Source organism: Tenrec ecaudatus, chromosome 1, assembly GCF_050624435.1.
Source record: "Tenrec ecaudatus isolate mTenEca1 chromosome 1, mTenEca1.hap1, whole genome shotgun sequence".
Classification (NCBI taxonomy): Eukaryota; Metazoa; Chordata; class Mammalia; order Afrosoricida; family Tenrecidae; genus Tenrec; species Tenrec ecaudatus.
Genome location: NC_134530.1, coordinates 150,034,933 through 150,054,756, shown reverse-complemented (window position 1 = coordinate 150,054,756; position 19,824 = coordinate 150,034,933). Strand labels below are relative to the sequence as shown.

The following is a 19,824-nucleotide window of genomic DNA, read 5'->3' as shown; positions in this document are numbered from 1 at the left end:
GCATCAGAGTCGGCATTTTTATTGCACTCAGCCTCTGCTCTGCTCTCTTCGGTTTCCACACCCGTCTGTCTATCCGCTCTTCGGCTTGCTGCGATCGGGCACCAGCCCTTACTCATGAGGCACATGGCTGACTCTTCTGGGAAAGGGCCAATACTGAGATCTCTGGAGTCCCTCCTTACTGTCTCATCTGCCCTTATGTGGTGCAAGCTCTGGGCCCACATTGTGCAACGGACAGCCTGGCTTCGTCATCCTCCGTGGAGTTAGTTTTTCAGAGCTTTGGTCCGAGACCTGCTCTGAGGTTTTCACCATCAGTAGGAAATCTTAGTGCCACGGTTCGTAAGAGCCACAAGGTTTTCCTTTTAGAAAACACTCCACCTCCTTTCTTGGTTGGCTAACAAATGAGGCGCAGGTCTGAACAGGCCTAGGGTCTGCTCACACACAAATCTGAACGTTGTTGAGCAAGGTGATCTCCTTGTTCTGTACATGGAATGAGCAAAGAATGTATGCTCTTTAAATAGGGTGGCGAGGGAGGCCAAAGCTCCTTTGGGAGACTTAGCTTTTTATCAGGCTGGTATGAACTGGCAGCTGCCAGTGAGAGCTGCTACCTTTTTAAAACGTAGGTTCCAACGTATAGCCTGTTCAAGCTACTTGATACTGAAATCCTGACTGATTTTCATTTTTAGTTTCTAGAAATCTCAATACTGCATTGAAAAGTGTTCTTTATAGGTCGTAGCCAGTATCCTTGGTTTGGTGTGTGTAGAGGGTTTTTATGCTGGAATAAGTATATATACCTCAGTCCTAAAACCTTTGTTTCTTTTAAGCCCTGGGCCTGACATAAAGGCTAGGCTGAAGGAGGAGTGTTTTTTGCAGCTGCTCTGGATGTTTACTGTTGATGAGTATTTATAGCAGCTGAGTTGAAAAGTAAAGTATTTGAGGCACAGATGATAGGTCTTCCTTTTTTTGTAAATAAGTTAGCAAGTCTTAGCAAGTGGGAACTTTAATGCATGTGAATGAAAATGCTAGTAAAGGCCTCAAATTAAATTGAGAGTGTGAAAGCTAGCATGCAATTTTTTCTACCTACTTTAGCCCACCCTGCACACACCTCCTGTGGACTAGAAATACGTAGATCATGCTGGGGTTGTACTTTTGACAGGCTAAACATGGGAATGCTGTTTGGACAGGATTTTAGGAATTGGATTTTAGGACTACATGCAAAGAATGTATATTCCTTCTGAAATTTGTCTTTAGAAAACAAAGGAGGGATGTCTCCACTTTAGAGATCTTTGATTCAAACTTATTGTGAGAACTGCTAAAACTTCAAGTATTTTCCATAATAAATAGAAAATGACAGAATAGGCAAAACAGCTGGAGAGGTGCCCTATAATCCCCCTATGAAATCAACTGGAACCTAGTTCCCAAATTTGGCTATTCAAATCATTTTTATTTTTCTTCGGTCTACACTTATATTGTTTGAATCCAAGTGCTTCTTGCTTTTAAATCACTTCTGCCCAAAGAGAGTAAAATTCAATTCCTTTGTCTTAACAGTGTGTGGTGTTTTCCATTTGGATGTGTAAATACCTAGGTAGAAAAATAATGTAAAACATTTTCACTTCTTATTGTCGAGATTGAAGAATTAGAAGTTTCCAGTGTGTTACATGTTTCATTAACAAATTTAAGCTAGAATGTGTATATTGTACATGGTTCAGAATTATTAAATAGTAATTTTATTTTGGAGCATTTCCAAATTTAGTATGTCCTTTTATGCTGAGGTAAATCATTAGTTAGTGTGTGATTGAAAATTAACTGAGTAGCAGCTTCTTCACATTGCACATGGTAGACCATCTATTGGTATGCATCTGTTTCTGGCATGAGTCCGGGAGTTGGATATTTGCACTTCTTTTCTGCTTTAGGAGCTGTAAACTTCTCTATGGTTAATGTGTTAGATAATGCCTCCTTTTATCAGTAAAAATATTTGTCCAGAGGAACAGATTACAAGGATCTATATATAACCTCCCTGGGGGACAGACAACAGAAAAGTGGGTGAAGGGACACATCGGACAGTATAAGATATGACAAAATAATAATAATTTATAAATTATCAAGGGTTCATGAGGAAGGGTTGAAGGGGAAGGGGGGAAATGAGCTGATACCAAGGGCTTAAGTAGAAAGCAAATGTTTGGAGAATGATGATGGCAACAAATGTGCTTGGCACAGTGTATATATGTATGGATTGTGTTAAAGAGTTGTACGAGCCCCCAAAAATGATTTGAAAGGGGAAAAATATTTGTTCAGGGGTCAGTCTTAAACCAATTATTGTTTGGCCACTCCAAGGAACCTTGGTAACACAGGAGGTAGTAAGCCGCTAGGCTGCTAACCTATGGAGGGGAACTCCACAGAGTTGTCGGCCCCTTTGGTCCAGAAGAGAGAGCCAAGTGCCCAAATGGTTAGGGTCTGGTTCCCTTTCTCAAGAAGCTGGGGAGGGGGTGGGGCAAGACAGTGAGGTAGCTGGCTGGTATGTGGTAATATGCTTCTGTGAAGATTGCCTATGGGCAGCTGTATTCTGTCCTATAGTACCCCTATGAAATCAACTGGAACCTAGGTTCCAAATTTGACCAATCATTCGAATCACTTGTTTCTTTGGTCTAGACCAGCATTATCCTGTATTGTACCTACTTCTCACCTGTGACTATCAAGCACTTGAAATTTGACTCGTCTGAATTGAAGTTTGCTGTCATTTTAAAAAGCTCTGGTAGAACTGTGAATTGCAAACTGCCAAGTTGACAGCTCAGATCTGCCAGCTGTTCCTTGGGAGAAAGACACTGTCAGCGAAAGATTTCCAGTCAGAGAAACCCTGTATGGCAGCAGTTCTCAACCCCCTTGTGGGTTGAAGAGACCCTTTCACAGAGATCACCTCTCTGCGACCCCTCTATAAGGGGATGCCCAGTTGCCCACAGATATGTCTTGGGTCCCCAATCTGCACTCCCCCTCATTCGCAATGATTATGATTTTTTGTTCTGATGATGCCTGATACCTGATCCCTTCGACACCTTGTGATCACACAGGCTGGTGTGCTTCCATGAGGGCTTTGTTGCTTCTGAGCTAGATGGCCGCTTGTTTACCTTGAAGCCTTTAAGACTCCAGATGCTATATCTTTTGATAGCCGGACACCGGCAAGACTTTTTTTGTGGGACAATTTTAAGAATCTCCTAGGAGTTTTGTTCAAGGATTAGTGGAAGGAATTGCCTATTTGGGAGAACTGAAAGGTAATAAAAGGTAAGGGTGCAAAAGAAAGGCCTGGCGATCTGTTTGTGAAAGATCACAGCCAATGACTTTAGAACAGTGCCTGGTTTAACATTGATTGCATATCAGAAACACCTAGGATTTGGCTTTAGAAACAAAAAGCAAATCTATGCCTGGGACCTAAACTAACAGAAACCAGTTGGTTCCAACTCAGTGCCCCAGCCCATTTGCTTCCGAGTTGAACCTTTGCTCCATAGTGCTTATTATGTATGATCTCTCAGAAAGAGATCACCAAGCCTATGGGTGGACTGGAAACACCAACCTTAGTTGAGTGCTTAACCCGTTCTGCTACCCACAAACTCCTGGGACTTCATGGACTGTGGTTAGACTTGAATTTGAATCTCTGAGGGTGTGATCCGGGTGTTGATCCCCAGGTAATTGGATATGCTGCTAGGATAATGAAACCTTTGATTTAGAGTGCTGGGAAAAAAATCACTGAAGATGATTGGGTAGGGGAAGTGAGATAAAATTGGAATTTGAGAAAATTTGGTCTGACGGTGTTAATGTAACAGAATTGGAAAGATTTGACACTGAACGTTCACAGATGTATTAGATAATACCTGAATTTAGATGCTTGGATTAAAATGTGCCTTTTAAATTTCCCAAGTGATTGTAATGGTTTCAGAATCCTGAGAGATTTCTGGACAATAGAAAAATTATTTAAATGAAGTTGGAAGATTACTATGGTATCTGGCTTTTTTTAAAAAATCGTTTTATTAGAGCCTCTTACAGCGCACACAATCCATACATCCAATGTATCAAGCACTTTTGTACATTTATTGCCATCATTTTCAAAACATTTTTTTCTATTTTGGCCCTTAGTATGAGTTCTCCCTCCCCCACCTTCCCACTCTTAATTAACTCTTGATAATTTATAAATTATTTTCATATCTTATACCATCTGCTGTCTCCCTTCACCCATGTTTCTGTTTGTCACCGTTACTGGGGGGTGGTCTGTTCCCCCTTTCTGCTCCCACTTTATCCCTATCCTCATGGTATCACTACTACCATTGTTTTCCTGAGGGGGTTATCTGTCCTGGATTCCATGTATTGAGAGCTCCCACCCAATACCAGTGTGCACGCTGTGGTCTAGCCGGGTTTTTAAGAGTAGAACTGGGGTCATGATAGTGGTGGGGTGGGTGTTGCATTAAAGAATGAGAGCAGGGGTGTCAGACTCAAAATGTGGGCTATTTGGTGCAACAGGCAAGATTCACGCGGGCCACATCCCATTTACAAACTTTGTTAAGTTTATATTTTGAAGTGAGGATTCAGGAATGTGGATAGGATAATTAAAACACTATAATTGCTTTTATGTAAACATTTAATGTAGTTGTAAAACTAGAGTTAATCATTTTTACCCAAAACTTGCCAGCGCTTTCCTCCTACTAGTTTTCACTTACTCTTATGTTGTGACTAGAAAATATAACAAAGTAATAAAAAATCACAAAATGTTGGACAGCTGACAAACATGATGCACAGTTGTAATGGCTTCCCTCTAAAACTGTTAACTAGCGCTGCCGCTAGGTGTGATTCATGACAGCACAACCCAGAGTGCTCTCTGTAGCCTTTTCTCTATGGGGATCTGTGTCCATGGTGTGACACGGAGAGTGGCAGACATCTGGCTTCCAAACATCGCCAGAACTGAGTAGCACGTTTATGCACGCCGTAGGCCCCTAGGAAAGTCAGTGGGCCACGTGCATACTCATCTTCAGTAGTTAAAGGGTTCACTATTTTCTACATAACAATTTTTTCTATTTCCATTTTATTTCAGAGGATTGCCGGCCATAAAAAAATGACCTTGGGGGCTGCATGTGGTCCAGGGGCCGCCAGTTTGACCCTTCTGAACTAGAGGAATGTTTATTTTGTGGGTGCTACACTGCACCCTGACTGACTCTTCCTTGTGACCCTTCTGAGAAGGGATGTCAGATTGTCTACAGATGGGCTTTTGGGTCTTCAGTCTGTCCCCCTTGTTTGCATCAATATGATTGATTGTTTTGAGTCTTCTGCCTGATCCCATCCACACCTCGTGATCACACAGGCTAGTGGGCTTTGTTATTTCCCTGCTAGATGACCAATTGTTTATTTTGTAATAGCCAGGCACCACCGGACACATTTGCTTATGTGCCCATTTTGTCTTCAGCAATTGTCAGGAAGGTGAGCATCACAGAATGCCGGGTACCTGGCTTTTATGGTAATTATCTAATCATGGGGTGTTAAGTATAAAAAGTGGCCATAAACCTACTAGGAATTTAGTTTTCATTTTGTATATGTGGAAGCTGAAGGTTAAAAAACTTGTTCATGGCAGTTTACCAGTGATTAGAATTGAGCTCTTGTAGTTTTAACTCCCATATTTTATACAGAGAGAGCACACATTGTGCAATTTTTTAGCTAAACTCTCCAGTTATTTTCATAGGCAAACTATAATAATAATATATATTTTTACAATTTCTCCTCCTCATGGATTTAATGTTAAATCTTCATCTTGGTGTCTGTTGACATGGAAGTTTGGTTCCCAGTAGCAGAGCCTAACTAGCTATGTTCAAATTATTTTTTTCCCTTTTTTTTTCGTTTTCTATGTTCAAGTTCTTAATGCTGTCATACAAGCAGTATTTCTTCCCTATTCTCCAAACAGCCTTTTCCAGTGCAGGTGGTTATTGTTAGATGCCATTAAGTCACCTCTGACCCATACCAACCCCATGCATAACACTGAAACAGTGCCCAGTCAGCCCTGTGCCATCCACCCAGTTGTTCCTATTCTGAACCCATCATTGCACGCACTGGGTCAGTCTACCTCGTTGTGGGCCTGCCTCTTTTTTGCTGCCTTTCCACTTGGTTGATGTCCTTCTCCAGGAACTGGTTTCTCCTGACCGTATGTCCAAAATATAGAAGACAAAATCTTGCCATCCTTGCCTCTGAGGAGCACTCTGGCAGTACTTCTTCCAAGAGAGGTGGATTTGCCCTTTTAGCTGTCTGTGGTATAGTCTGTTCTCCAGCACCAAGCACTTTTCCACCCTAGAGACAATTCTTTTTTTCCCCCCAGTTTCAGTATTTGTGCTGCTCAAGTAAGCACCTAGAAACAATTCTTAGCAGTGTGTTTATCCCCCCAGCCCAAGAGCGGGTGCGCGGCCGGAGAGGCCACTAACAGCCTTGCATTTTGCTCCTTGCCGTACAGCTTACCACCCACTGGGCTTGGTCTGGCTGAAACTCCAGTCATTTGACTTGTTCCTGTGTGCACCTGCACAGCACTGCATGCCCCCTCCCCCCCTTTGCCTTCATTGGGTAAGACTGGGACACGTTTGTGGAAAACCTCACCTGGGGGACCTGTCCTAGTTCTGCTTGTGGCAGCCTCCACCCAACTCTGCCCATCTCCTGTGTGACAACCTGGGTGCAGATTGGCCTAGGAGCTGCCAGCCCTGCAGGCAAACTGCCCCAGAGCAAATGCAGCTTCAGTTAATTCAGACTATGGAGGTACTACCAAACTTTATCTCTGACTTCTTGACAGTGACTTGTATGTTCAAATAGATAAGATCACAAGTAACTTTTTTTAACCATTGAATGGGCTGAAAAGAAAAGGCACTTTTGGAAATGTCACAAGTACACTGTGTGCATGGTCTTTGTAGAAGAACTTTTTACATATTGTTGTCAGTTCACCCATTATGTGTGCGTGTGTGCGCGCGTGTGCTTTTTGTGGAGGGTGGGGTAGGGTGGTGGAGCAAGGCACTTCCCAGCCTGGTCTTTCTCACATTAGTGCACAGTAAAACCTAGAGGGGCTGGAACTTGACTCCTGACAAGCTACCATGGGACTACCTTGTTTTTCCAGGTGTTAGAAGCAAGAGTCCTTTTGATGGTGCAGTCTTAGACTCTTCACTATCACTTAGTTTAGAGGGAAATATCTGAGGTTTTTCTTCTGGTTTTTGCCTTACTCAGGTCCTCTGACTTTTTTTTTTTGGTAGGTATTACCCAAGTTTTTATCCTAGCATGTCTAACACCCAATCCATTTTTTTCTTCACACATAAATCATTTTAGTTAAAAGAACCCTTGAGGCCTCAGCACAGTCATTGTTTTGTAGCCAATATAAAGCAGTTTTGTGAATTATCTTCCTATGTCTCTGCATGTTGCCTTTGTTTATCTCCCATAAGCATTTCTATTTGCTGTAATAGTTTAAATAATATTTCTCCTTCCCTGAAGGAGCCCTGCTCGCACAGTGGCTAGCCCAAAGGGTTAGCGGCAGTGGTTCAGACCCACCCGAGAAAGATGTGTCGGTCTGCCTCTGGAGAAGTTTACCGCCCCAGAGTCCGATGAGGTGGTTCTGCCCCCACAGGGTAGCTGTGAGTCAGAATTGACTTGATGGCAGTGAATTTGGGATTGCTTCCCTCAATCCTAACAAGATTTCAGTGATTATAAACAGCCCATCAGAAACTGATTCCTCATTACCTGTTAAATCAAGCTCATAATCATACCCATGTTGCCACATAATCCCACATCGCTTTAACCCTTTGTTCTAGCTAGACTAATTGTGAATTTCCTGCTTGTTGCCATGGCCGTGTGTTCAGCAAACAACCTTCTGATGCCTGGATAGAAAATCACGCAATACATAGTCCCTGTCTCATTTAACTTGTGTGGCATACTCTGACTTGGTTTATATTCCATACCTAAATTATACAAATTTTTTCTTTCACTTCAAATTACACCTTTTTTTAAAGCAATAGCTCAATTTCCAGCCTTTCCTAAAAGCTATCTCAACTGCGTTGCTTCCATGCATATACAGTGTTGTGTAAACAATAAGTGTGTGTTGTTTGGTATGTGGCACAGTAGGTATCCAGATAACAGTAGAGCAAGTTATTTCTTAGCATTTCATCCTGTGCTCTGTTACTTTCTTCAAGTACAACTGCCCCACAAGAGCAGGAGTGTTGTGATGGCAGGAGTTTTTTAACTACCTAACAATGCTGGGTGCTTAGATCATGCTTTAAAGCACCAGTGTAACAGCTTATTTTGGTGAGAGAGACAATAGGGACTGAAAGAATTTCAGGCCTTGGCCTGTGTGATTCAGAAGACGAGGGATTCATTTCATTACCTTTGAGAGATTGGGCAAATGACATTAAATGAATGTGCTTTCCAAGTTTCCTACCGGACTTGCTTGACAATGGTTCTAAGTTAGTGAAATGAGCTCGCAGCTCCTTCCAATTGGTCATGATTCTTTTTGTATATATAAACCATACTTAATGTCTTTGTTTTTTGGTTTCTAGTATGAAGTGTAACAGAACAGACTTTACCACCTGAAACTGCTGCTTCAAGTTCAGATCAGGCAAGGAACAAACCTCGTAACAACCAACAAGACCAAAGAAGAGTACACTTAAGTTGAAGACACAACACTTGATCTGAAACAAGAAGTTGGTGCCTACTCAACAGCTTCGAAAGAGCACTTCCCAACGCTGCTAGTAGTCTTTGTTTTCTTCAGTGCTGTGCTGTGAGGTTGCCCGGTGCAGCAGCAGTCGTATTCTTTATTAGCTTGATAGATCATTTTTCTCTCGCTCTTTTTTTAATACTAGCAACTTTCATCCTTTGAAACGTGTGCTGAAAAAGAAGAATCAGCAAATACTACTGAAAGTGCAATATTTGATAATCGCTGCGAGGTAGGTTTATAGCTTCCTCTTGGTGAATACTTGGTTCTAGAATTCTGAATTTCCTAATTGGTCAAATATAAAATATTAACCTCTTCTAAAGGTAGTACGAAAACAGGATATCTCAGTAGAGCAATATGGCCCATCCTGGGATTTCTACACAAGATTATATTTAATATATGCTGATCTCTTAGGATGTATTAGTCTTTTAGAGAAGAGAACCTTGGGAGTTAGGGTCTCGTGTAGTAAGTAATGCCCTTTCCAGTCTGTCTACTGGTGTTTTCTTTAACCTGGAGGCATCTTTAGTCCTCATACATGTCTTTTTCTGCCCACTGGTCCCCATTTCTTTTTTTCGTTCCTTCCAAACGTTGGCTTCTTGAGAGATCTTGCTTTGCATCCAGTGCCAGTGCTCCTGCCATGGATGGTCAGTGCATTTGAATGAATGAGTGAATGTCATCTTTCTGTGTTGTTTGGCATTGTGCATCGTTAGTGTGGAGAGGTAATGAATAAACTTAAAGGGTTTATGATTTAGAGTATTTGTTAAAAACTGCACAGTTTAGTCTAAATAGAGTGCAGAAATTGCTAAGAATATATAGCTGAAAGAGCACTTAATTCTCTTGCATGCCCTTTTGGAAGAGATGAGCCACCTTCTCCCCCCCCCCCCAAAAAAAAAGGGGAGGGGGGGTCTGAAAATACATGATATCTATATTGAGAGACCCGGTATGAACCGAGTAAAAGATACACAGTTCTGTGAAATGAACAGAATAGCTGGATAAGGCCCTTTCTGGAGTCAGATTCTGAATGGCTAGTATATTTATTTGGGTGAATTTTGTAGGAAAATGGATAGATGCTTATAATTCAGGGCTTAATGTTCAGTTTTTTAAAATGAGGTAACTATACATGGTGATTTCAAATAAGGGCATATTCAGAAGTACATCTTTAAAGGTTAATTGGTGCTGTTTATGAAGGATAGGCTGAGAATGGGGCCTGTTGGGAGGTAATGGATAGGGAGGGAGGAAGTGGGGATGAAGATAGAAGAGATGACTATGCCAGTGATAAAATATGATAGGTTTTTTAACTGGATTCAGGATGAGGCTGGAGGAGAGTGGGTTTATTTGCTGGGCTGCTAACCACAAGGTCAGTTCAAACCACCAGATTAGGCTTTCTGTTAGCTTTAAAAATTTGGCAATCTTGGGAATGCAATGGGCTAGTTGTACTCTTGTAGAGTTGATAGGATTCAGATTTGATTCAGTGGCAGTGAGGTGTGTGTGTGTGTGTGTGTGTTTTAGTTGTCTGAAGAAACCGCTCATAGGGCTAGGAAAATTTGGAATTATCTAAGATTAATGTTTTTATTTTTCTTAATTAAAAAATAAAATATATTTTGTTTATTAAATAGTGCTAGAAAATTGAAGAAGATTTAAACAGTGTCATCTTTGGGAGGTAGGGTTATCACAGGCATTGCTCCTTTTTAGTTTCTAGATTTTCTAAAGTGAAAGTACGGAATTTATTTTTCTTGGTTGTAATCAAATCATGTGTGCCAATCAGGGACCTATATTAATGGAGTAACTTAATCTGGTTACATAATTTAAAAACTAACACTGATATTTTAGAGAGGTTGCTTATGTGTTTCCTGTCAGATTGTGCTGCCGTGCCTTTTCTAATATCTAATACTGAAATTGAATTCAAACAAAAGATTCTGAAGATGGCACAGGTCTTGGTAGTGACTCAATCTGTGTATAGGGTTGTTGATGGCCCTTCACCACAGTGGGTAATGGCTACATGATGGAGCTCTGGTAGTACAGTGATAACCTTTGGCTGTTCATCACAGTGTTAGCTGTTGGAAGCGACCAGCTGCTCCGAAGGAAAAAGCTGAGGGTTTCTGCTTCCAAATAAAGGGTTAAAAGCCTAGGCAACCGTGTGGGCAGTTCTAACCTGCCCTGAAGGTCACTGTGAGTCCGAATGGACTTGATGGCAGTGAGTTTAGTTTCTTTTTTTTTCAATAGGTATTTTTCATAAGACTACTCTTTTAATCATTCTAACAACTCTGAAACAGGCCTTAAGTTAGGTCATAACCAGAAGACTTAAGATAAACTATGAAACCTAATAAATTTTTAATATTCTTGTAAATTGGAACAACAGAATGAAGTTTAGAAGCATTCAATTATTTAATTCAATTATTGTTTGGAGCAACATCCCAGTTATGGAACTACTGAAAGGAGAAAGCCTTTTAAACAATGTGGCTAATTGAAGGTATGCAGATTTGAGTCATTGATTCAGGGTATAATAACAGTGATATGTTAGGCCAGTTTGACTAGAGAAACAAATACAGTGACACTCGTGTGAAAAAAAATTACCTATCAAGCAGTGATTGTCTATCAGGAAAACCAGCCCAGCTCAAGTCCATAAGTCTGACACTAGTCCAGAAGTCCTTCTTCAGACTCACGCAACCACATGCAGTCATGCAGAATGCAGGGAGATCACAGGTCAGTGGGCAAAAACTCTTGTGGATCCAGTGGTGGTAAAAGTATTGCAGGTCTCAGCGTGGCTCATCAACAGGAAGGTGGCGGCAGGGTGGGGGTTCCCAAGCTCCTCCCTATGATAAGGTTGTGCCCACAAGGATGCACCTGATTGACAGGCTAGACTCCATCCCTACACTTTTATATCCTCAAGTTGATGTGAAATTCTGTCACTACCACAGGTGACATACACTTTGAGTAATGGTTTTGTTACTGGTTGCCATGGAGTCACTTTCCACTGGTAACTTCATGGATGTAGAGTAGATATCCAAAAAAAATTTCAACACTTTTAACCTGTATTGCAGCAGTTCTTAACCTGTGGGTCGCGGCCCCCTTGGGGGAGGGGGTGTTGAATGACCCTTTCACGGGGGTCGCCTAATACCATTGGAAAACACATAGGGGTCTGCCCACATCCAGATACGTTACCCATGATATACCATGTTTCAAAATAAAAATTTCATTTATTTGTGATTAGAAATAAACATTTCATAATACATAATTACACAATGTTTTTGTGATTGATCACTATGCTTTAATTATGTTCAAATTGTAACAAAAATATATCCTGGATATCACATATTTACATTACAATTCATAGCAGTAGCAAAATTACAGTTTGAAGTAGCAACAAAAATAATTTTATGATTGGGGTCATCACAACATGAGGAACTTTATTAACCTCCCTGGTGGTCTGATTATGTCAGTAATTTTGTACCCAAAGCGGTACATTGTTTTACATAAAATTTGTTTTATAGACCTGTAATTCTTAAGAAATTGCTCATTTTAATCTCTCTAATAGATATTCCAGGTATGATAAACATTAATACAGTTAACATTTACCCTGAGCCACACTCAGGATTACCGCCAGGAAGGTTAAAGGTTCACAGCATTAGGAAGGTTGAGAACCACTGGGGGGGACGGGGTGTTAATAATTTTAATTGGGGCTCATACCGCTCTTATCACAATCCATACATTCATCCATTGTGTCGAGCACATTTACACATTTGTTGCCCTCATTCTCAAAATATTTTACTTTAACCCTTGGTATCAGCTCCTCATTTTTTCTACTCCCTCCTCCACCCACCCTCCTTCACGAGTCCTCGATAATTTATAAATTATTATTTTTCAATGTCTTAAACACTGTCGTATGTCTCCCTTCACCCACTTTTCTGTGGTCTGCCCTCTAGGGGATGGAGTTATATATAGATCATTGTGATCTCTTCCCCTTCATTTTCTCCCACCTCCCCGACCCTCCTGGTATTGCTACTCTCATTATTGGTCCTGAGGGCTTTTTAAAAAATCATTTTATTGGGGGCTTGTACAACTCAACACAATCCATCTATCCATGTGTCAAGCACATTTGTACATTTGTTGCCATCATCCTCAAAACATTTGCTTTCTACTTGAGCCTTGGTATCAACTCAGTTTTCCCCTCCACACCCTTGAAAATGTATAAATTATTTTGTCATGTCTTACACTGTCCGACGTCTCCCTTCACCCACTTTTCTGTTGGCCGACCCCCAGGGAGGGCTTATATGTAGATCCTTGTAATCGCTTCCTCCTTTCTGCCCTGCCTTCCCTCCACCCTCCTGCTATCTCCACTCTTATCCCTGGTTCTGAGGGGTTCATCTGTCCTGGTTTCCCAGTTCCTATCTACCGGTGTACATCCTCTGGTCTAGCTGGGTTTATAAGGTAGAATTGGTATCATGAAAGTAGGGAGGGGAGGAAGCATTAAAGAACTAAAGGAAAGTTTTATGTTTCTCTGGTGTTACGCTGCACCCTGACTGGTTCCTCCTCCCCACGAGCCTTCTGTAAGGGGGTATCCAGTTGCCCACAGATGGACTTTGGGTCTCCACTCTGCACTTCCCTTCATTCATAATGATACGCTTTTTTGTTCTTTGATGCCTCATACCTGATCCTATTAACACCTCGTGATCACACAGGCTGGTGTGCGTCATGTGGGCTTCATTGCTTCTGACCTAGGTAGCCACGTGTTTACTTTCAAGCCTTTAAGACCCCAGATGCTGTATCTTTTGATAGCCAGACACCATCAGCTTTCTTCACATTTGCTTATGCACCTGCTTTGTCTTCAGTGATTGTGTTGGGAAGGTGAGCGTCATAGAAAGCCAGTTTAATATACAAATTGTTCTTGCATTGAGGGAGTACTTGAGTGAGGCCCAATGTCCTTCTGCTACCTTAATATTAAACCAATAAATATATGCACATAGATCTATTTCCCTATCCTCATATATAAATAAATTTATATGCCTTTATTTAGGCCTCTATAAATGACCTTTGCCTCCTAGTTCTTTCCTCTATTTTACTTTCCTCCTGTTCCACTATCATGTTCAGTCTTCATTTGGGTTTCAGTAATGCCTCTTGGTTAGATTGCCCTTGATTAAGCCCTACCAGGCCTCTTACACCCTCCCTGCCATAGATTTTAGATCACTTGTTGTTCCCTTGTCCCTGGGGTTGTTAACACCTACTCCCTTCCCCCTGCCTCCCCCTCTCCAATGTCCCCTTGGAACTGTTGGTCCCATTGTTTTCTCCTCCAGATTGTTTATCCCTCCTATCTTATCTAGATAGGCCTGAAGAGATAATAATAGGCACCAAAAAAGTAGCAAAAGAAACAATAAAAACCAGTGACAGAAAAATAAAAGCCTGAAAATAGTTCAAGGTCTTTTTGTTGACCTTTAGCAGTCTTTTCCAGTAGAGTCTGATGGAGTGTTCCCGCTCTGGCCCCAAAGTCTATTTTTGGTATCCCGGGGGCACTTCGTTTCCCAGTAAGCCTTTAATCTTGCTGTCATGCGCTTCATATAATCTAGTTTCTCCCACAACTGGCTCAGCATACAGATTGAATAAAGTGAGAGAATACAACCCTGACACACACCTTCCCTGATTTTAAATCCTTGTCCTGTCCACCTAACTGCACCTTGCTCCATATGCAAGTTCCACGTGAGCACAGTCAAGTGTCCTGGAATTCCCATTCTTAAGGCTATCCATCGTTTATTGTGATCCACAGTCTTGTGCCTTTGCATAGTCAATAAAACACCTTTCTTGTATTCTCTGCTTTGAGGCAAAATCCATCTGACATCAGCAATGATATCCCTTGTTCCACATCCTTTTCTGAATCTGACCTAAACCTCTGGCATCTCGCTGTCAGTGTACTACTGCCATTATTGGATGATCGTCAGCAAAATTTTACTTTCCTGTGGTATTAGTGATTTTGCTTTATAATTAGAGGATTGTTTAGTCACCTTTCTTTGAAATGGGCACAAATAGGGTTCTCTTACAGATAGGCCAAGTAGCTGTCTTCCAAATTTCCTGACATAGATGGAAGTGTGGTTGCCAAGCTTCATCAGCTTTTAAGTCTTTCAGTTGGTGTTCCATCATTCTTGGAACTCTGTTTTCCAGTAGTGTCTTCAGTGCAGACTGGGCTCATTCCTTCAGTACTGTTGGGTTTGCCATGTGCCCCCTTCTGAGTGACGGCATGCTGAGTGGTTCTTTTTGGGGCGGTGCCTTCCTGGGTGTTCTGACCTTCTTTTGATGCTTCTTGCTTCACTCCCTATTTGCTCATAGTCTTTAAAGTTGCAACACGAGGCTTGAGTTTTCTTCTGGAGTTGTTTCAGATTCAGATATTGTGAGTATGCTTGTCCCTTTTGGCTTTCTAACATTAAATCTTTGCGCTTCTCATTATATTTGACTTTGTCTTCTTGAGCTGCCCTTTGAAGTTTTCTACTCAGCTCTTTGATTTCTTCCATGTGCCTTAGCTACTCTTAAGATTAAGAACAAGTTTCAGAGTCTCTTCTGACAAATACTTTGATCTTTTCTTGTCTTTAATGACCTTTTTTTAAAAAAAATTTATTGGGGCTCTTACAGCTTTTAAAACATTCCATACATCAGTTGTATCCATCGTATTTGTACGTATGTTGCCATCGTGATTTCCAAAACTCTTTCTACTTGAGCCTTTGGTATATGCTCCTCTTTTTCCCTCCCTTCCCTACCCTCGTGCATCCTTTGTCAATCATATATTATTGTTATTTGGTGTCTTACACTGTCTCCCTTCACCCACATTTCTGTTGTTTGCCCCCTTGGAGGGGGAGGGGGTTATATTTCCAACCTTGTGATGTGTTCTCCCTTCCTCCTTTCTGACCATCCCTACCCTCATGATAGCGCTCCTCCCACTACTGTTCCTGAGGGGTTTCTCCTGAATTCCGTTTCAAGAGCGCTCTCTGTACCACTGTTAAATGGGGCCAGTTCACTGTCCCTCAGACTCGTTGGAGAGCTGGACTATAGTTTTAAAAAAACTATGGACAAATTCTTATGCACACTGCACATATCTTATTTTGAAGTAAAAAAACAAAGGGGGGTGGGAAACACCTGGTGGGCCGGATAAATATCCTTGGTGGGCTGCATGTGGCCCTCAGGTGGTAGTTTGAGGACCCCTGAACTAGAGGAATGATGTGGGTTTTTAAATTTTGTATGATGTGTGTTTTGTCGGTGCTATACTGCACCCTGGTTGACTCGTCCCATCCTTGTTTTCCTGTGGGGGGATACCAATTGTCTACAGATGGACTTTGGGCTTCCACTCCAACCACCTTCATTTGCATCAATATAATTGTTTATTTTGGATCTTTTGATACTTGATACCTGTTCCTGTGACACTGCCTGATTACACAGGCTGGTGTGCTTCTTCCATGTGGGCTTGCTTGTTTCCCTGATAGATGACTGCTTGTGTAGCTTCAAGCCTTTAACACCGCACATGCTATATCATTTGATAGCTGGGCCCCATCTGCATGCTCACATTTGCTTATTGCTCCCATTTGGTCTTCAGCAATCTCGTGTCCAGAAGGTGAATATCAGAGTGTGCCAGGTTATTAGAACAAAGGGCTCTGTGTTAAGCGAGGTCTTGAGTAGAGACCCATAGTCCCTCTGCTATCTTAATACTTAACATATAAGTACATTGCCTCCATCCCTTACGTTATAAATTACCGTATATACTCAAATATAAGCCGACCCGAGTATAAGCCGAGGTACCTAATTATTACCTGGGAAACCAGAAAAACTGACTGACTCGAGTATAAGCCTAGGGTGGGAAATGCAGAAGCTATTGGTGAGTTTCAATAATCAAAACAAATGAAAATAAAATTACTAAAAATTGAGACATCAGTCGGGTAATGTATTTAAATATTTATTTTAAATAAGAGGACAAGTTATTTAACATTAGTAAACCAGCACAGTAAGTGGAAAATAGGTTCAACAAAAGCAATAAGGTGTCAATGATACCTTAAGAGTACGATTCCCTGAGCTCAATCAGCAACCAAGCTAAAATGTAAAGAGTTAAAATTCTTCAAAACTGGATTCCTCATCATCATCCGTATCCCAATGCACAGCTTCAGCTGGTGTGAGGTCATCACAGACGCCATCCTCACTGAGGTCGCCGTCATCACCATCACTGCTGTCATTTTCATACAAAGCGCAGTCTTCACTGCCATCCATAGCATTACTAATACTACATTTCTGGAAGGCACGTCACACCATGTCTTCTGGAATGTCTTCCCATGCATCTCAAACCCACTTTGCTATTAACTCTATGTCAGGCTTCATGAGATTTCCTCCTTTGTTAGTTGGGCATGACAAGATCACTTCCTTCGCACACGGTCTTTAAAAGGCATATTCTTAGATACACATCATAGGACGGCTCTGATTGGTTAGATGTGAGTAACCATTCAAAGCCCTGCAGGGTCAGCGGACCTTTGAATAAACAATGGAGAAATGGCAATCACCCGCGAGATAACGGGCGCTCGTCCCTTTGGGGGGTGGGGGGGACAGCGAGTTGATAAACCTCGCTGGGGTACCACTGACCCGTGTATTAAGTCGAACCCCAGTTTTCCAGCACATTTTTTGTGCTAAAAAACTCACCTTATACACAAGTATATACGGTATATATTTACATATATATATACCTATAGCTATACCTCTGTAAATAGCCTTCGCCTCCTCTTTTTTGGCTCTCAGTAATTCCTGTCAGATACATTGCACTTGTTTAAATTCCACCAGGCATTATACACTATACGCCCTCCTTGCCATCAGTTTTAGAGCTCTTGTTCTCTTATCCCTAAATTTGTTGGCTCCCCACCCCCTCTCCCTGGAACCGCTTAAGATTGTTAATCCTGCCTATCTTGACCTTTGTTTCTTGAATGGTATTTTGTAAAAAAAAAAATTGTTTTATTGAGTACTATTTCAATTGTATCAAGTATATTTATACATGTGTTGCCATCATCATTTCCAAAACATTTTCTACTTCAGCCCCTTGGTCCTCCTTTTTCCTTTGAATAATGTTCTTAATGCCTTCCCACAGTTCATCAAGTTTTGTCTCATTAGCGTTCTATGTGTCAAATCGCTTCTTGAGACTTTCTCTTTACAACTTAGGCATTACCAATAATTGCCAATAATTATCAATGCATCTTGATTTCATGTTTGATTCTTCAATTTCCGCATCACTAGTTTTAGTGGTTGGTTCATTTCTTTAGTCGTTTTATTAGGGGCTTATACAACTTATCACAATCCATACATTAATTGTGTAAAGCACATTTGTACATTCATTGTCCTCATCATTCTCAAAACATCCGCTCTCCACTTAAGCCCCTGGCATCAGCTCCTTATTTTTCCCCCTCCATCCCTGCTCTCCCCCTCAAGAATCCTTGATAATTTACAAATTATTATTTTGTCATGCCTTACACTGTCCTATGTCTCCGTTCACCCACTTTTCTGTTGTACGTCCCCCGGGGAGGAGGTTATATGTAGATCCTTGTAATCCGTTCGCCCTTCCTCACTCACCCTCCACCCTCCCGATATCACCACTGGTCCTGAAGGGATCATCCACTCTGGATTCCCTGTGTTTCCAGTTCCTATCTGTACCAGTGTACATCCTATGGTCTAGCCAGATTTGTGAGGTAGACTTGGGATCATGATAGTGGAGGGATGGGGAGGAAGCATTTAGGAACTAGAGGAAAGTTGTATTATTCATCGTTGCTACATCGAACCCTGACTGGCTCATCTCCTCCCTGAGACCCTTCTGTAAGGGGATGTCCAGTGGCCTACAAATGGGCTTTAGGTCTCCACTCCGCACTCTCCCCCTCATTCACAATGATAAGATTTTTTGTTCTGATGATGCCTCATAACCTGAGCTCTTCAACACCTCGTGATTGCCGGCTGGTGTGCTTCTTCCATGTGGGCTTTGCTGCTTCTGAGCTAGATGGCCGCTTGGTTTACCTTCAAGCCTTTTAAGACTCCAGACACTATAGCTTTTGATAGCCGGGTCCACATTTGCTTATGCACCCATTTGTCTTCAGTGATTGTATTAGGGAGGTGAGCACACAATGATAGTTTTTGTTCTTTGATGCCTGATAACTGATCCTTTCAGCACCTTGTAATTATTCAGGCTGGTGTGCTTCTCCAATGTGGGCTTTGTTGCTTCTGAGCTAGATGGCTGCTTGGTTGGTGCATTTTTTTCGTGTGTGTTTTCAAATTTGAATCTTATATTGAGAGTAGCAAATTTATTGATGAAATACCAAAAAAGGGTCAATCACTTTATTTGAAATATATGATAGAAAGTTGAATACTCTATCATCACATTAAGAAGGTAACTGAAATCCTGAAATGTCTCTGTCCACCCATTTTTTCTTTCTGTTTTTATTTATTAATTAGGATTTTCAATAGTGTCAAGTAGAATGTACAATTGCTACCAGTCCGTTTCCAAACATTCTTTTGAGTAATTGTTGTACTGATTGGATTTCCTTCAATGCAGATCGAAATAATTCTTTTACAAACAGCATTATACTTCAATCTTGAAATGTCCCTCTTTGTCAACTAATGCAGTGCCATTACTCTGAGTTGCTCATCCCAGCACAGTAAACCATATGGTTTTCTGATTCAGAATGTGACCAATAACAGTCTGTTTCAGCTCACCAACACGTACGATGTCAAGTGTCATGCGTTCTATCTCATTTTTTTATAACTAGGGATTTTTCTAGATTTGTATTTGGTACATTCAAAATTCCAATTATTAGTGGATTGTTGCGGCTATTTCTTCTCATTTGAGGGTCCTGCCTCATTAGCAGATGAGGGTCTTAAAGGCTTTACTCCTGCAGGGTTTATTTCATCCATGTCATTATGATGGTCTACTCTGACAGGACAGCTCTTTCTCAGTTACATTTTGAGTGCTTTCTGACCTAGTGGGTTGGTTTCCTTCTGGCACTGGTTCTGGTGGTGTTGCTTCTATTCCTAGGCCTTTAGTCTTACAGTGTGTTGATACTGTGCATAACATTTTAGGCAGCTAATTCTTCTAAATTAGACAATTGATTCCTTCACATTGTAGAAGAGTA

At 41.3% G+C, this 19,824-nt stretch overlaps 1 protein-coding gene across 4 annotated transcripts in view; it reads left to right on the top strand.

Moving 5' to 3' along the window:
• CSDE1 (cold shock domain containing E1) overlaps window positions 1-19,824 on the top strand; it is a 46,463-nt gene that overhangs the window by 841 nt on the left and 25,798 nt on the right. For all 4 annotated transcript variants that reach the window (XM_075559675.1, XM_075559671.1, XM_075559665.1 and 1 more), the window contains exon 2: window positions 8,547-8,933. The gene's annotated coding sequence lies outside the window, so the exon portion shown is untranslated. The remainder of the gene's footprint in view (window positions 1-8,546; window positions 8,934-19,824) is intronic.